This window comes from Bos mutus, chromosome 11 (assembly GCF_027580195.1).
Source record: "Bos mutus isolate GX-2022 chromosome 11, NWIPB_WYAK_1.1, whole genome shotgun sequence".
Lineage (NCBI taxonomy): Eukaryota > Metazoa > Chordata > Mammalia > Artiodactyla > Bovidae > Bos > Bos mutus.
This window is the reverse complement of record NC_091627.1, coordinates 84,118,889-84,135,136: the sequence shown is the minus strand read 5'-3', so window position 1 is coordinate 84,135,136 and position 16,248 is coordinate 84,118,889. Positions and strand designations below refer to the sequence as shown.

General features: G+C 40.3%; 1 protein-coding gene across 8 annotated transcripts in view; it reads right to left on the bottom strand.

Annotated features, from left to right (window-relative positions):
• The window catches only part of SLC8A1 (solute carrier family 8 member A1), a 463,121-nt gene that overhangs the window by 19,693 nt on the left and 427,180 nt on the right, over positions 1 to 16,248 (bottom strand). The window lies entirely within an intron of this gene.

Here is a 16,248-nt window from a genome sequence, read left to right as displayed (position 1 = left end):
ATGTAACAGGACCTGTAAGATATTCAACTTCCTTTTCATATGATCACTGAGGTACTGATATCAAAGTCCTTTCAGCTACCTCTGCAAAATATGTTGCACAGTCAATTTAGAATAAATATTAATAACTGTCAAATTGCACTCACATTCGCAAAACCAGCAGTGGCAGGTATGCTATTACTACAGGGTATCATGGTCTAAGAATATGTGTAGGTGTGTGATATCTGGATGGCTTTCTCCACTCTGTTGCTACTCCAACAGTGTGTGTGTTAAGTCGCTCAGTTATGTCTGATTCTTTGCGACCCTATGGACTGGAGCCCTCCAGGCTCCTCTGACCATGGGATTCTCCAGACAAGAATACTGGAGTGGGCTGCCAGGTGTCCTCCAGAAGAGCTTCCCAACTCAGGGATCAAACCCATGTCTCTTACATCTCCTGCAATGGCAGGTGGGTCCTTTATCACAAGTGCCACCTGGGAAGCCCAAGCTCCAATGGGGATGATACATAAAGCGTGTTTGCTTACATAAGCCTGTAGATTCTTGTGCTTTACCATCGGAGAGAGGTTATTTAGGCTTCTCAGAGGCTACTGAATCTGCAGTGTCACTTTCTTTCTGAAAGGGAACTGGTTAACCTTGAGGGTCTGTGGGATGGACCCACAGATAGATTCTGACCTACGTTTTATAAAGAGGCAAACTTCTTACTCCGTGCTACCCATATTACATAGAAATGTTTTTAGTTTTTAACTGGTGGATAATTGCTTTACAATGTTGTGCTGGTGTCTGCTATATAACTGTGAATCAGCCATAGTTACATGGATATTTTCACTGAACCCTCAATCTAAGCCTTGTAGAGTAGACATTATTATTCCATTTTTACAATCTGGGAAACAGTGATGTTGTGATAGTCTGCCTATTGGACAGGGTGTCTGTCAATAGAGCAAGGATTCTGAAACCAAATCTGTTTGATTTCAGAGCCATTCTCAGCCTACACCTTGCTTTCTTTCCTAGGAAGGCTCACATTTTCCTCTTCTCAGTCCCTTTCAGGCTGCCCCGTTCCTTCCACTCAGAGAACTTGAGACAGGTTTCCGCAGAGTACTCTTTCCTGTACCGGTGAGAACTAAGAAGGAGGTGTAGGCAGCTGGCTATCCTGTCGTGCTGGACCAGTGCTACATGGTACACTTGAGATCACACACTGCAGCCTCAATCAGGATCATCACGGAGGCCGGCGAGTAAAAGCCGAGTGAGACAAATCTTCGTCTCTCGCAGTTCATTATTAAGAATTATTAGGAACTGCCACAGCAGCAGCCTCAAAAAAAAAAAAAAAAAGTCACTTGGCTTTTAATTTTCAAGGACAGACAGCTGAACAAGGAATGTAAATGAACAGAGTCCAAGGGGGGAGACAGCCCCTTACAGCTCAGCTACTGCCGAGGAACACTCGAGATGGTATTCTGTGCTGACATGTCTGCTGGTGGTGGCTAGTGATGCGGGGCCTTTGCCTTCCTCTCTTGCCCCCTCTGCCATGCTGCAGGGATGGGGACCTGGCATCCTTGGCCTGCTCACCTCCCTTGGCACATAGTATGTGGCACTCTAGGCTTCCTCGGTGCCCCATCTCCATTCGACAGCATCTCTGCTGCTGTGCCAGAAGTGAATGAGGCACAAAATCAAAGATTTTACTGGGCCTTCCTGGGTCTGCAGGGATTTCTTCTCACTCAAGTCATTTTTTCAATAGCTCATTAATGTGAATAGCGCAGCAGAGTCCTAATAATAATAGGTTCCTGTTTATAAATGCCTCTGAAAGTTAGCAACCCAAGTGATTAGCTTATATCACATAAAGGAAACATGTTTGGGCCTCTGAGCCAGGTAGGTTTTACTTACTGGAATTATACATCAGATCTTTGTTTTGCAATTCAAAAGCTGTATAAGAAAATTGTAGAAACATATGTAAATCCAAACTATTAGCTTTAATTTCAACAGAGACAACTCTGTTTTCCAAATGAAGTGTGATGGAATCTCCCCAAACCACCTTCTCTCATCACTGCTTAGCGCACAGAGTGGCATACCACAGACTGTAGATGAGGTCCAGCCAAGCCTGGCCCTGAATGCCAAGCCCAAGACCTGTTTGTGGCTGAACAAGGCAAAAGCCATGCAAATGCCATTCCCGGGGGTGACATCCAAACAAGAACTGTTGCCACAGAACAGGCGTATTCAGAACTTAGACTGTTAAATACAAACCAAAGGAGTCAGATATCCACTGTGACTGCTACAAACTAATTGTTAATGATAACTTATATATGGGTTTATAACTATACCTACATAATAGGAATTTTTATTTCTAATTCTCACCTTGAATTCTAATACATTTAAAGTTAATTGTAGAGTTTTAGACTTTTGATTCTGCCTCCTTGGTCCCTGTAACCGTGAATCACTAACAGGAAAGATATGTTTGGGAGGCAGTGTGGCTGGAATTAAACCACACATTACAGAGTCAGGACATGATTGTTCTCTGCATCTGGCCTTTGCCAAGTCACTTGGTCAATACGCAGGACTATGTCAACACACTCCCCTTTCTTCCAGAAATCATTTTTTTAACTGAATTTCTCCAACTTTATCACTACCTACAGACTAAGCTTTAAACATTTCTTCTGTAAAAGGGATAGTTCTCACAACCCTGCAGGTCACATGAAGGGTTTCTGTGTTTTGTATAGTTCCACCCTGAAATGATTTATCTTTGCCTTGACTCTCAGCATATGCTGGGGGCCAGCTGTTCAACTCTCAAGCGGTCTGTGCTCAGGAACTGACGCTGACAGTGATTCTGACTGAAGTCCAGCCTGTCCCAGCACCCGTGAATTATTGACAACATGAGGGGCTCAGAGCCTCCTCATAGTAGTGACAGAAGTCTCATCAAATGGACATTCTGGGCTCTTCTATCTGTGTGTACTCGGGGGTTCTGGTTTCCTAACTTGACTGTTGGGTGGTACATAGAATATATCACAATACTCAATTCAGATAAATGATTTTGGTGGGGTTTTCTTTTTTTGCAGGAGTCTATACATGTCTACCCTTAAACCTGACTAGTGATGACAATATCTCCTTTTAAAAGAATAAATGACCTGATGAAATATTCAAAGTGATGTCTAGACCTGAAGATTTTGCCAGTGATGAAACTGTGCCAATATTTGTGAAGTTAAACCACACAGCACAGTCATTGAGCTCTTAAAAAGAGGTAAGAAATGTTGGCACGGTTATTGACTTCAAATCATGTACGTGACTATATGAGTGTAGCCATGGAATAGCTGGTGGCAGGGAGGACTGTTTTAGATACTGCTTAATGTCAATCAAGTGTGGACTGAAAATGCTGGGAGATCCTTGTTTTGTGTTTTTAAAGATTTGGGGCTCTACCATCCACCCAATTAATCAGACTCTCTGAGAAAAAGACACAGGGATATGCATTTTTATAAATGCTTGGGTGAGTTTGATGGAGGTGTTGGGGCAGCCTGGCATGAAGTCCCCCATCCTCTACTTGTGCTGTGCTCTCTTTTAAAAAACCCAGCTCAAGCATGGCAACTATGAAAGGCCAAGGAACGAGGGAAATTTCCTTAAAATTAGTTGAATTCTGGCTGTTTCACTTGCCACGTAAGAAGTTTATCTACTTTATATGGTTGTGAAGGAAATGAGTTAACATGAACAAGAACAGGGCCTAGTACTTAATGAGTGCTCAATATTAGTAATTATTTTTATAATACACCAGAGCCAGATCCCAAGAGAATCCATAAGTGGTCCAGAATTCTGAGTTACTATAATGATTCTAAACTTCTGGGGAGTTATAACACCCTTTAAAGACATATTAACTTTACAGTCCTAGGTATTTAAAAATGTGGTAGAACATAAAATTATTCTTAAAATCAGAGATTTTTATTTGAAAATTCCATATAACCTAAGTCATAAAAGGGCTGCCTTTGTGGTTCAGATGGTAAAGCATCCCCCTGCAATGCAGGAGACCCAGGTTCAATCCCTGGGTCAAGAAGATGCCCTGGTGAAAGGAACGGCAATCCACTCTAGTATTCTTGCCTGGAGAATTCCATGGACAGAGAAGCCTGGAGGGCTATAGTCCATAGGATTGCAAAGAGTCAGACTTGACTGAGTGACTTTCACTTTCTAAGTCATAAAAAGACACTAGAGATCTGGTTTATGGCCCTAATTTTACTAGTGACTGAAAGACATCCTTGCTCAAACAACGCATATATTCCTCTATTCTTTCCTCTCTTCTGTGTACTTTCTGTTTCACTCTTTTTGTTTCACATCCTTCTTACTCTGCCATCTTGCCTCCACCCTGAATCCCCACAACGTTGATTTTGTTGACCTACATGTGTTTTCTCGACTAACACAGGGAAGGTACCACTGTCCTTACACAGAGGGTGAATCGAAGGAGAATTCAAATGGAAATTTTACTTATGTACTAATTCCTCTGTCACTAAGGACTTTAAACAAGTTTTTGCCTTTGTAATATTTATTTATCCCCATAAATATGAAACCCAAACTTCTTACTTACATACACACACTCACCTCACTGGTTCATATGAAAAGAAACCTTGTTTGGCATCCAAGTGAAGTTTAAGAGATCAGGGAATTACTGATGTTTGATTGATGTTTGACCAGTTAGAGGAATTATAAAAACTGACAAAGGGAAAAACACTTAAAATTTCTAGCCATAAAAATTTGTCCCTGAAAAAGAAATGGAGACAATGATACTGACTTTTAGAAGAGAAGAAAAGAGGTAAGTCACAAGTTCAAGAGGACTCCTGTTGGCAGGTCAGAACACCTGCTTCTACTCATTTTTATCACCAGGGTAGCTTCGGAAAAATACCAGATTGTGAGCTCCACTCTGGGTTTCTGTTCCCTTGGTCTAGAATGCAGCCTGAGCACTGACATTCGTTAAAGCTCTCCAACTAGACTGAGACCCACTAACCAACTATGCAGAGCCTTTGATTCACTCTCTGTGTAAGGACAGTGGTACCTTCCCTGTATTAGTCGAGAAAACACATGTAGGTCAACAAAATCTATGTTGTGGGGATTCAGGATGGAGGCAAGATGGCAGAGTAAGAAGGATATGAGCTCACCTCTTCTTAGGAAAACACCAAAATCACAATTAACTGCTGAACAACTATCAACAAAAAAATGCTGGGCTCTAACAAAAAAGATATCCTACATCCAAAGACAAAGAAGGAAGTCCATTACTCTGATGGTAGGAGGGCACGGTTGTGATAAAATCAAATCCCATGCCCACTGGGGGAGGGGTGGTGTGAGCCAAAGACTGGAAAATAATTATATCACAGAAGTTCTCCCACAGGAGTGAAAGTTCTAAGTTCCACATCAGCGTTCCCAGCCTGATGGTCTGGCAACAGGGGTGGAGCCTCCAGAAAGTCTGGCTTTGAAGGCCAGCAGTGTTTGATCACAGGACTTCCACAAGACTGGGGGAAGAAGAAACTCCACTCTTGGAGGGTGCACACAAGGTCTGTGTGCACCAGGACCCAGTGAAAAAAGCAGTGAGAGCCTGGGCCAGACCCACCTGCTAGTACTGGAGGGTCTCCTTCAGCGGAGGTAGAGGCAGCTATGGCTCACTAGGGAACAAAGACACTAGCAGTTCTGGGGAGTGCTCACTGGTGTGAGCCCTCAGGGCAGACCACCATCTCTCACCGAGACCTGGCCCCACTCAACAGGATCCCGTTCTAGGACACCTCAGGCCAAATACCCAACATGGTAGGCACACACCCCCTACTCAGCAGCAGACAGCATGCCTAAAGTCTTCCTGAGCATGTAGCTGCCTGCTAAACCCCTTGACATGGTCCTGGCCACCAGACAGACAAAACTCAGTTATACCCAGCTTGGGGGAAGGCAAAATCACTTCAAATCACTGAATGATATAACCTAAATGAGATAAAAGATAATATAGAATACATAAATATTATTTATGCCTAGCACACAGGGGAACTACATGATAAACTAAGAAAAAAATTCCCTTTCTGGTCATAAAAGTTTTCATTCTCATTTTCTGATGGTTTCTATTCCTTTTGACATTTTGAGAGTTGATTTCAGTGTAAATAATAACTTCCTGCATTTTATACCAACTTTCAGTTTACAAAGCACTCTGAAATCCATATTAATCCTCTTACGAGCTCCCTAAATTGTCATGATTATGCCTATTTTACAGGCAAGAAAAGCATGGCTGAGTCAAGAAGTTGATTCCAACAATAACATGAATAATGGTTAGAAGTTCTGTTTCCTGAATTCAGTTCTAAAGTTCTTGTTTCTAAAGAAAAGTCTCAAACCTATCCTTACACCTAAAGCAACTAGAGAAAGAAGGACAAACAAAACCCAAAGTTAGTAGAAGGAAAGAAATCATAAATATCGGAGCAGAAATAAAGACAAACAATAGCAAAGATCAAAGAAACTAAAAGCTGGTCCTCTAAGAAGATGAACAAAATTGAGAAACCTTTTAGCCAAAATCATCAAGAAAAAAGGGAGAGGGCTCAAATCAATAAAATTAGAAATGAAAAAGAAGTTACAATGGAAGCCACATAAATACAAAGGATCATGCGACTATTACAAGCAACAATACACCAATAAATTGGACAACCTAGAAGAAATGAAAAAATTAGGTACAATCCCCGAAGACTGAACCAGGAAGAAATAGAAAATATGAACAGACTAATTACAAGCACTAAAATGGAAACTGTGATTAAATTCCCAACAAAAGTCCAGGACCAGATGTCTTCACAGGCAAATTCTATCAAACATTTAGAGCAGAGTTAACACATAACCTTTGATACCCTTCCAGAAAATTGCAGAGGAAGGAGCACTTCCAAACTCATTCTATGATGTCACCATCACTCTGATACTGAAACCAGATGAAGATACCACACACACAAAAATTCAGGCCAATATCACTGATGAACATAGATACAAAGAATCCTAAACAAAATACTAGCAAATCAAATCCAACAAAACATTAAGAGGATCATATACCATGATCAAGTGGGATTTATCCCAGAGATGCAAAGATTTTTTCAATATCCACAGACTAACTAGGGTGAACTACCCCATCAACAAATTGAAATATAAAAACCATACGGTCATATCAATAGATACAGAAAAAGCTTTTGACAAAATCCAACACTCATTTGTGATAAAAACTTTCCAGAAATTGGGCATAGAAGGAATGTATTTCAACATAATAAAGGTCATATATGACAAACATACAATGAATATCATACTCAATGGTAAAAAGCTGAAAGCATTTCCTCTAAGATTAGAAACAAGATCAGGATGCGCACACTTGCAGTTTTATTCAACATAGTTTTGGAAGTCCTAGCCATGGCAATCAGAGAAGAAAAATAAAAAGAATCCAAATTAGAAAAGAAGGAAGACCTTCACTGTTGGCAGATGAAATGATAGTAGACATAGAAAATCCTAAAGATGCTACCAGAAAACTACTGCAGCTCATCAATAAATAGTGAAGTTGGAGGATACACAAAGTACAGAAATGTCTTGCATTTCTATACACTAACAACAAAAGATCAGAAAGGGGAATTAAATAGTCCCATTTACCATAACATCAAAAAGAATAAAATATCTAGAAATAAACCTATCTAAGGATGCAAAATGCTTGTACTCCAAAAACTATAAGATGCCGAAAGAAATGGAAGATGACACAGATGGAAAGATATACCATGTTCTTGTATTAGAAGAATCAATAGTGTGAAAATGACTATATTATTCAAGGTAATCTACATAGTCAATGAAATCCCTATCAAATTACCAATAGCATTTATTTACATGGAACTAGAACAAAAAGTCTTAAAATCTGATGGGGACACAAAAGACCCTAAAGCCAAAGCAATCTTAAGAAAAATGGAGCTGGTGGAATCAGGTTCCTTGACTTCAGACTATGCTTCAAATCTACAGTAATCAATACAGTATGGTACTGCACACAAAAACAAGTATATACCAACAGAACAGGATAGAAAGCCCAGAAATAAACCCATGCAACTGTGGTCAATTAATCTATGTCAAAGGAGATAAGATTATACAATGTAGAAAGACAGTCTCTTCAATAAATGATGCTGAGAAAACTGGACAGCCACATGTACAAAACTGAAATTAGATCATTTTTTACCACTATATACAAAAATAAACTCAAAATGCATTAAAGAGCTAAATGTAAGATTGGATGCTATAAAACTTCTAGAGGAAAACATAGGCAGAACACTCTTTGACATAAATCACAGCAATATTTTTTCAAACTATCTCCCAGAGTAATGGAAACAAAACCAAAAATAAACAAATGGGACCTAATTAAATTTAAAAGCTTTTGCACAGCCATGTGCAAAACAAAATGAAAAGCCCACATAATGGAAGAAAATATTTACAAATGATGTAACTGACATGGGATTAATATTGAAAATTTATAAATAGCTCATGCAGCTCAATATAAAAAAAAAAAACAACCTAATCAAAAAATGGGCAGAAGATCTAAGTAGACATTTATCCAAAGAAGACATACAGATGGCCAAGAGGCACATGAAAAGATACTAAACATGGCTAATTATTAGAGAAATGCAAATCAAAAGCACATTAAGATATCACTTTACACCAGACAGAATGGTCATCATCAAAACATCTACAAACCAAAAAATGCTGGCGAGTTTGTAGAAAAGGGAACCCTTCCACCCTATGGGTGGGAATGTAAATTGGTACAGCCGCTATGCAGAAACATATGGAGATTCCCTAAAAAACTAAATATAGAGCTACCAAATGATCTAGCAATCCCACCCCTGGGCATATATGCAGAGAAAGCCATGGTTCAAAAGGATACATGCACCCCAGTGTACATTGCAGCACTGTTTACAATAGCCAAGAAATGGAAGCAAACTAAATGTCCGTTGATGGAGGAACAGATAAAGAAGAAGTAGCATGTACATACAATGGAATATTACTCAGCCACTAAAAAGAATGACATAATGCCACTTGCAGCAACATGGATGGGCCTGGAGATTATCATAGTAAATGAAGTAAGTCAGAGATAGACACATATCATATGATATTGCTTGTATTCAGAATCTAAAAAAAAAAAAAAAAAGATACAAATGAACTTATTTACAAAACAGAAAACAAACTTATGGTTACCAAAGGGGAAGGGTGGCAGGGAGGGATAAGTTGGCAGTTTGGGACTGACATATACACAGTGCTAGATAACCAACAAGGACCTACTATATAGCATATGGAACTTGGCTCAATATTCTATAATAACCTAAATGGAAAAAGAATTTGAAAAAGAATAAATACATAACTGAATCCCTTTGCTGAACACCTGAAACACTGTTAATTAACTATACTCCAATATAAAATAAAGAATTTAAAAATCAACATTTTGTTACTGGATAAATTACTTTTCACTTTGATATTGTTAACTTGAACGTTTGCACTTAGCAGGGTTACCCCTGGAACTTAGTTTTCCTATGATGTATCTGAAATCCTGGTATATTTCAAGTTCAAAGAAAGATTAATTCTAATTAAAATAGAGAAATAGTGTGTCTATTCTTCAGGGAACACAAGGCAGAGAAAATGAACAACAACCAGCAGTACTATTTGATTTGCTTTCCAAACTGTAATTTGATACATGTTCGCAAAAGGAAATGGTTAACACTCCACGTACACATACTGGGAACATACAGTTCCATAATAGGATTATTTTTCAGAACAATGTTCATGAATGTTCAAGAGTGGGTTCAAGGTTCCCCTTCCTTCTTCAAGTTCCTAGCTTCATGGCATTTGCTAAAATTTTCTAAAGTCTCTGATTCTAATTCTTGATGTTAATAGAAGCATTTTGAACCTTCCAAAGAACTCTGTTGGTTTCCCTGAGATGGGGCTCTTGAATTTCTCAGTCAGTGTTGCCTTCTCACTCTCAGTCCTGAAAAGAACCCTGAACCAACTAGCTGGTTGTAGAGCAAATAAGTTGTGTTCTAACCTGGCTGTCTCTTGCTGCTGTTGCTAAGTTGCTTCAGTCATGTCCAACTCTGTGTGACCCCATAGACGGCAGCGCACCAGGCTCTGCCATCCCTGGGATTTTCCAGGCAAGAACATTTGAGTGGGTTGCCATTTCCTTCTCCAATGCATGAAAGTGAAAAGTGAAAGTGAAGTCGCTCAGTCGTGTCCGACTCTTAGAGACCCCATGGACTGCAGCCTACTAGGCTCCTCCGTCCATGGGATTCTCCAGGCAAGAACACTGGAGTGGGGTGCCATTGTCTTCTCCGGGGTGTCTCAGAATTCTGTCCATGGAATTCTCCAGGCAATACCTGCATTAATATGGTTCTGGAGTGGATCAGATTATGTATGCTGGGTACCCTGAGAGTTCTGCTTGTTTGCTCACCCAAATAAAAAGGTTGATGCAGATTATAGTGGTGGACATTCCAATGTGTGTCTGATCAAGTAAGGGGTTACAAAGTTGACTGACTTAAAGGAAGTCTCCTTGCACTGGTCAACCAGCAGCTGGATGATGAACATGATTATCTGACAGTTTCCAGTTGGTGCATGTGAGATAATGGTTCCACTTAGCATGGAGATATTTAGTAAGCTGAGGCCACTATGAGTGGCCAGTTTGGTCACCTGAGTCTGTGTTACTTTGGTAATGACTATTGCTACTGAAGAATACCAGTCCTAGTAACTGGTCAGCATGCTGCTGCTGCTAAGTCGCTTCAGTTATGTCCGACTCTGCTACCCCATAGATGGCAGCCCGCCAGGCTCCGCTGTCCCTGGGATTCTCCAGGCAAGAGTACTGGAGTGGGGTGCCATTGCCTTCTCCATCTGGTTAGCATAATATATCTAATTATGGTAGTAAGGAGCCTAAACTTAAATAACTGAAAGTGTTAGTCATGTCTGACTCTTTGCTACCCCATGGACTGTAGCCCACCAGGCTCTTCTGTCCATGGAATTCTCCAGGCAAGAATACTGGAGTGAGTTTCCATTCCCTTCTCCAGGAGATCTTCCTGACCCAGGGACTGAACCCAGGTCTACCGCATTTCAGGCAGATTCTTTACTGTTTGAAGCACCAGGAAAACCCCAAACTTAAGTAAGACCTGGCTTACTTTACTTACTCTACTTACTTATTACTTCCATTTGCCATGCACTGGCCATGTGACCTCAGCACAACTTCTCTAAGCCTCTAAAACCTCACCTGTAAAAATGGGAAAATACAAGTCCTCATTTATATGGCTGATGATTAAAAGAAGTGATGCAAAAAGGTGTAGTGTGGTGTCTGGAAATTGGTAGGTATAACAAATGCTAAGTGTTATTATATTTTGGAAATCTTTGTTCTGGTAATAATAAAGGATATGTGAATGGTATTAAAATCTTTTATTATGGTTTCCTTCAGCAAGGTGATTTATGGGTAATAGACCTTATATCCCACTCCAGTACTCTAGCCTGGAGAATCCTAGGGATGGGGGAGCCTGGTGGGCTGCCGTCTATGGGGTCGCACTGAGTTGGACACGACTGAAGCGACTTAGCAGCAGCAGCAGCATCAGACCTTATATAGGATTATAGGAAAATGTGGTTCTGTCCTTGATGTTCAGAAATGATAGAAGAGATAAGGAAAACAATAGTTAACATTTATGTGGCTTCCTAGGTGAGGCACTACACATACATAGATCCTCATTTAATCCACAAACAACCCTTTAATGTGGGTACTATTATTATCCCCATATAACAGATGTGAAAACTGAAGCCCAGAGTATAAGAAATTTGACCACAGTTACACAGCCAGTAACAAGAGGTGAAACTAGGACTCAGACAAAAAGGTGTGACTCTAGCTGGAGTGAATGTTCTTAACCACAAGTCTGGGGGGGGAAGGGGGTGGGTTGATAAGGACTAGATAACTGACATACTTTAAACTTGAACATGGACAAAGAGTTCAAAGAAAGTGTACAGAAACAATTATGTTCAACTATGATTGTAAATACATAATGTTAAAACAGCTGATCATTTTGAGAGGTCAATGACTGATAAAACACTTTTTTTAAACTCCTTATATTCCTGGCTTCTCCCAGCATTACATTTACACTGTCTACAAAAGTACATAAAAATGGGTTTGAATGAATCTATGTTAAATAATTAAAATTTTTTTAATTTTGAGTCATAATTCTCTTACTTTCATAATAAGCCTTTGGTGACACCATGCCCTTGAGGGTAAAAAAAAAAAAAATGGTAAGATTTAGTGAAGCAACATTTTCCAAAGAAAAAAGAGAAGGGCAGATCTGGGACTAAAACAAAAAAGCTGAATTAACTGTCACTTTCCTGAGCCATGCTAGTCTGTTAAGAGAAAGATACACCTGAAACTCCCTTTTTGCCTCAAAAACAGTTCCGAACTGCCCTGCACAAAATAGTGTCCCCCAGTTTGCTTCTCTCTCCCAATCTTCCTTGCATTTGAAACCTGGTTCTTTCTCCTGCGCTTTGTTCTATTTTGGGAACATCCATCTCTTATCTGAGACTTCTCAAATCCTCTCCCTCCTCTTCTCAAGTCCTACTTTAGAGATGGTAAAGCTCAAGGTCCCTCAAGTATCACTAGAGCTAGATATAGCTGAGAAGGATCTGAAAGAAAAACCTGGGAAAAGATGAAAACAGAAATCCTCGCTCTCACCTCCAGGTAGCCTTAATGAGTCACAAAGGAAACTCCCTGTTAGATGGCTATTGGTGTGATTCTAAGTCTGAGGCTCTAGACAATACACTGATGACCACAACCTGTGTTTTTACCCTGTGGGTGTCTACCAAGCTATTTATTCCACAGAGAAATTCTCTTTTTGAAGAGGCTGCTTTGTGTATTACAAGCTCAGGAGAACACGAAAAACTATTAAAAGTAGGCAAATGGAAAGTGAAAGTCACTTAGTCATGTCTGACTCTTTGCGACCCCATGGACTATACAGTCCATGGAATTCTCTAGGCCAGAATACTGGAGTGGGTAGCTGATCCCTTCTCCAGGGGATCTTCCCAACCTAGGCAAAGGGAGGCAACTCAATAAACGTTAAAGGTCAGTGCACACAACTTCAGCCCAGCCCTGGAGGCAGCAGGTGAGACCTAAGGGGGTTCTAAAAAGTTCTGATAATTGTCCCATTTCTGATTCCTCTTGCCTTGACTTGGTGTAACATTTCTCTCATTAACTCATTCCTATGAATCACATAGTACAAAATGGCATGTGTCAATCAAAAGTTAAAAATCCATAACATCTTTGGTCAAGCAATTCTACTTCTGGGAATTTAGAATTAACTTTACAAATGTGAAAGTTCATGTATAGGGATGTTTAGAGCAGAGATTTTATGTTAGAGAAAAATTAGAAACAACTGAATTTCTTGTAATTTCAGTAAAATAAATTGTAATTTCATATAACATAATATTGTGCAATTGTTAAAATCATGATGTAATGATACACTAACAGAAAAATTTTCATGATGCACCACTAAGAGAAAAAGCAGGTTATATAACAATGTCTAGTATGATTCCATTAAAAAGTGGTGGGTAAATATTTGTCTTTGTATACATATTTTTGTGCAATTTATTTACATATTCTATAATTTTAAAATTTGAAACACAGGAGATCAAGATGGAATAAGAGGACATGGAACTCACTTTCTCCAAATTAATAATTCTCACTTAAAATGAACTGGAAACTGGCAGAAGAACCCCTTTACAACCAAGGCTGTAAGAAAGATACATACATACTCTGGCAGGGAGAGAAGAAAAGTGACTGGTTCTAGACCTGGGCCCTTAGAAAGGGCCTCAGAGGAAAAGGGAGATGACAAGAGTAGACCTATGGAGTGAGTAGGTCAAGCCACAGACTGGACATCCCAGATCCTGGGGATCTATGCAGAGGAGAGAGACCCCCTTGCCTGGCTGGAGGAACTGGGTCCGATGGAAAGGCTGGAGACGCCTGGACACTGCACATGTGCTGACTAGCTCTCGAAGCAGGGCAGAGAGAGGTCTGCCCTGGAGGTTACTAGGTTGCCAAAGACTGTCTCGTTCCACTTCCCAGCCTGAACTGAGCAAGTGATCTGGCCCTGCTTACTGCACACCACAGTGTAGTACTGTATCTGGGGCAGCCAGGAAGAGGGGGAGGACCAGACCGTGGTCACAAAGGTGACCCATGCTGAGGAGGAGCCCTGGGTGGGCAGCAGCAGCACACCAGGAACCACCCAGATCACCGAGAGCTGCCCCTCTACCACAACCAACCTACCAATACATGCTGAGTCCACACGGGTCCTTGCCAGACTACAAGAGTAGTTCTACAACAGGGGTGGGGGTGGCGGAGGCAGGTGGCAGTGATTGGCTGTGGGAAACAAAGGGATTCATACCCAAGGCTGCATCTGAGTGAAGCAGCAGATGCCTACACAGGCTGTGCATCAGACCTCTGTCTGCATACAGGCCCCGCATGCTTCAGCACAGCCCTCTGGGGCAACGGTCCTGGTACAGAGAGAGAGAGAAACAGATACTTGAAGGGAAAGGGGTCAGCTTGAGCCTGACCTCAGGGCTTCTTCTCTAGCAACTTGATTGCTAGACTTGACCCTGACACTGACCCTCACCAGGCAGTGATGGCCACTGAGCAGACAGGAAGTCCTGCTTCACATCTGACATCAGCTCTAGCCCTCCACCCCATCCCCAGCCTTACTGCCTACCAAGGTGATAGCTGTCCGCACACCCTGAGGAAACATGAGACAAGCATATACATAAAATCCAGTCCTCCCACCAAAGGCATTAGGTACATGACTGTAGCCCACCAGGCTCCTCTGTCCATGGAATTCACCAGACAAGAATACTGGAGTGGGTTGCCATTTCCTTCTCCAGGGGATCTTCCTGACCCAGGGATCGAACCCAGGTCTCCTGCATTGCAGGCAGACGCTTTACCATCTGAGCTTCCAGGGAAGCCCCAGTCTGTATAGGGATCCTCCCACAAAGAACACCACTTCAAGGCCACAATAACTGTTTAACCTAAATTCACAGAGGCAGAGAAAATTAAGCAAAGTGAAGGGTGGAACTATTCAAAATTCAAAGAGAAACAGAAAACCGCTGAAAAAAATAATAAAACAGAAATAGACAAGTTATCAACTAAAGAATGCAAAACACTGGTAATGAATTGAACTAGACACAGCTACGTCAAAAATTGTTAACTGAATTAAGGAAAAGAACTGATTGAAACACGATTGTAGCAAGGAACTAGCAAATATAAATGAGACCCATTCAGAAATGAATAGCTGAAATAAATAAACCAGAAACATGAATAACACACTAAGTGATACAGAAGAATACACAAGTGACCTGAAAGATAGAATTATGGAAATCACATAATCAGGATAAAAGAATGAAAATGTTTTAAAAATGAAAGCAATTTGATATCTGGCATAATAGTAAGGGTTCTGACATTTTCATTATATGAATTCCAGAAAAGAAAGAAGGGGATTGAAAATGTATTTGAGGAAATTATGGCTGAAAATCTCCCAAACCTGAAGAAGAAATCAGATACAGGTACAGAATGCACAGAAGATTCCCAACTGCTTCACACTAAGACATATTGTAATTAAAATGGCAAAATTTAGAGAATTCTAAAGATAGCAAGAGTCAAATACAAGGGAATTCCTCATAAAGCTATCAGCTGACTGGTCTGCAGAAATTTTGCAGGCCAGAAGAGAGTAGCATGATATATTCAAAGTGCTGAAAGGGAAAAACCTGCAACCTAGAATATTCTATCCAGCAAGATTATAATCTAGACTAGAAGGAGTGAGAAAGAAATTCTCAGACAAGCGACAACTTAGATAATTCATCAATACTAAACATACCATGAAAGAAATGCTGAAGGATCTTCTCTAACTAGAAAAGAAGAAAGAATCTATAGGAAAGGGAAAATCCCACTAGGAAAGGCAAATATATAGTAAGATATGAGGATCAACCCCTTAAATAAATCACTACCTAGATTAAAAGGCAAAAAATTGTAACAGCAACTATAACTACAATAAACAGTTAAGTGATAAGCATAAAGATGTAAACTATGATAATAAAAACAAAATGTGGGAGGAGGGAAGTAGAAAATGTAGATCTCTTGGAATGTGTTTGGACTTACATAAGTTTAAAACAAGTAAATGTAATTACAGGTCAACATATATGGACCACATATAACCACAAGTCAAAAACCTACAATAGACATTCCAAACACCAAAA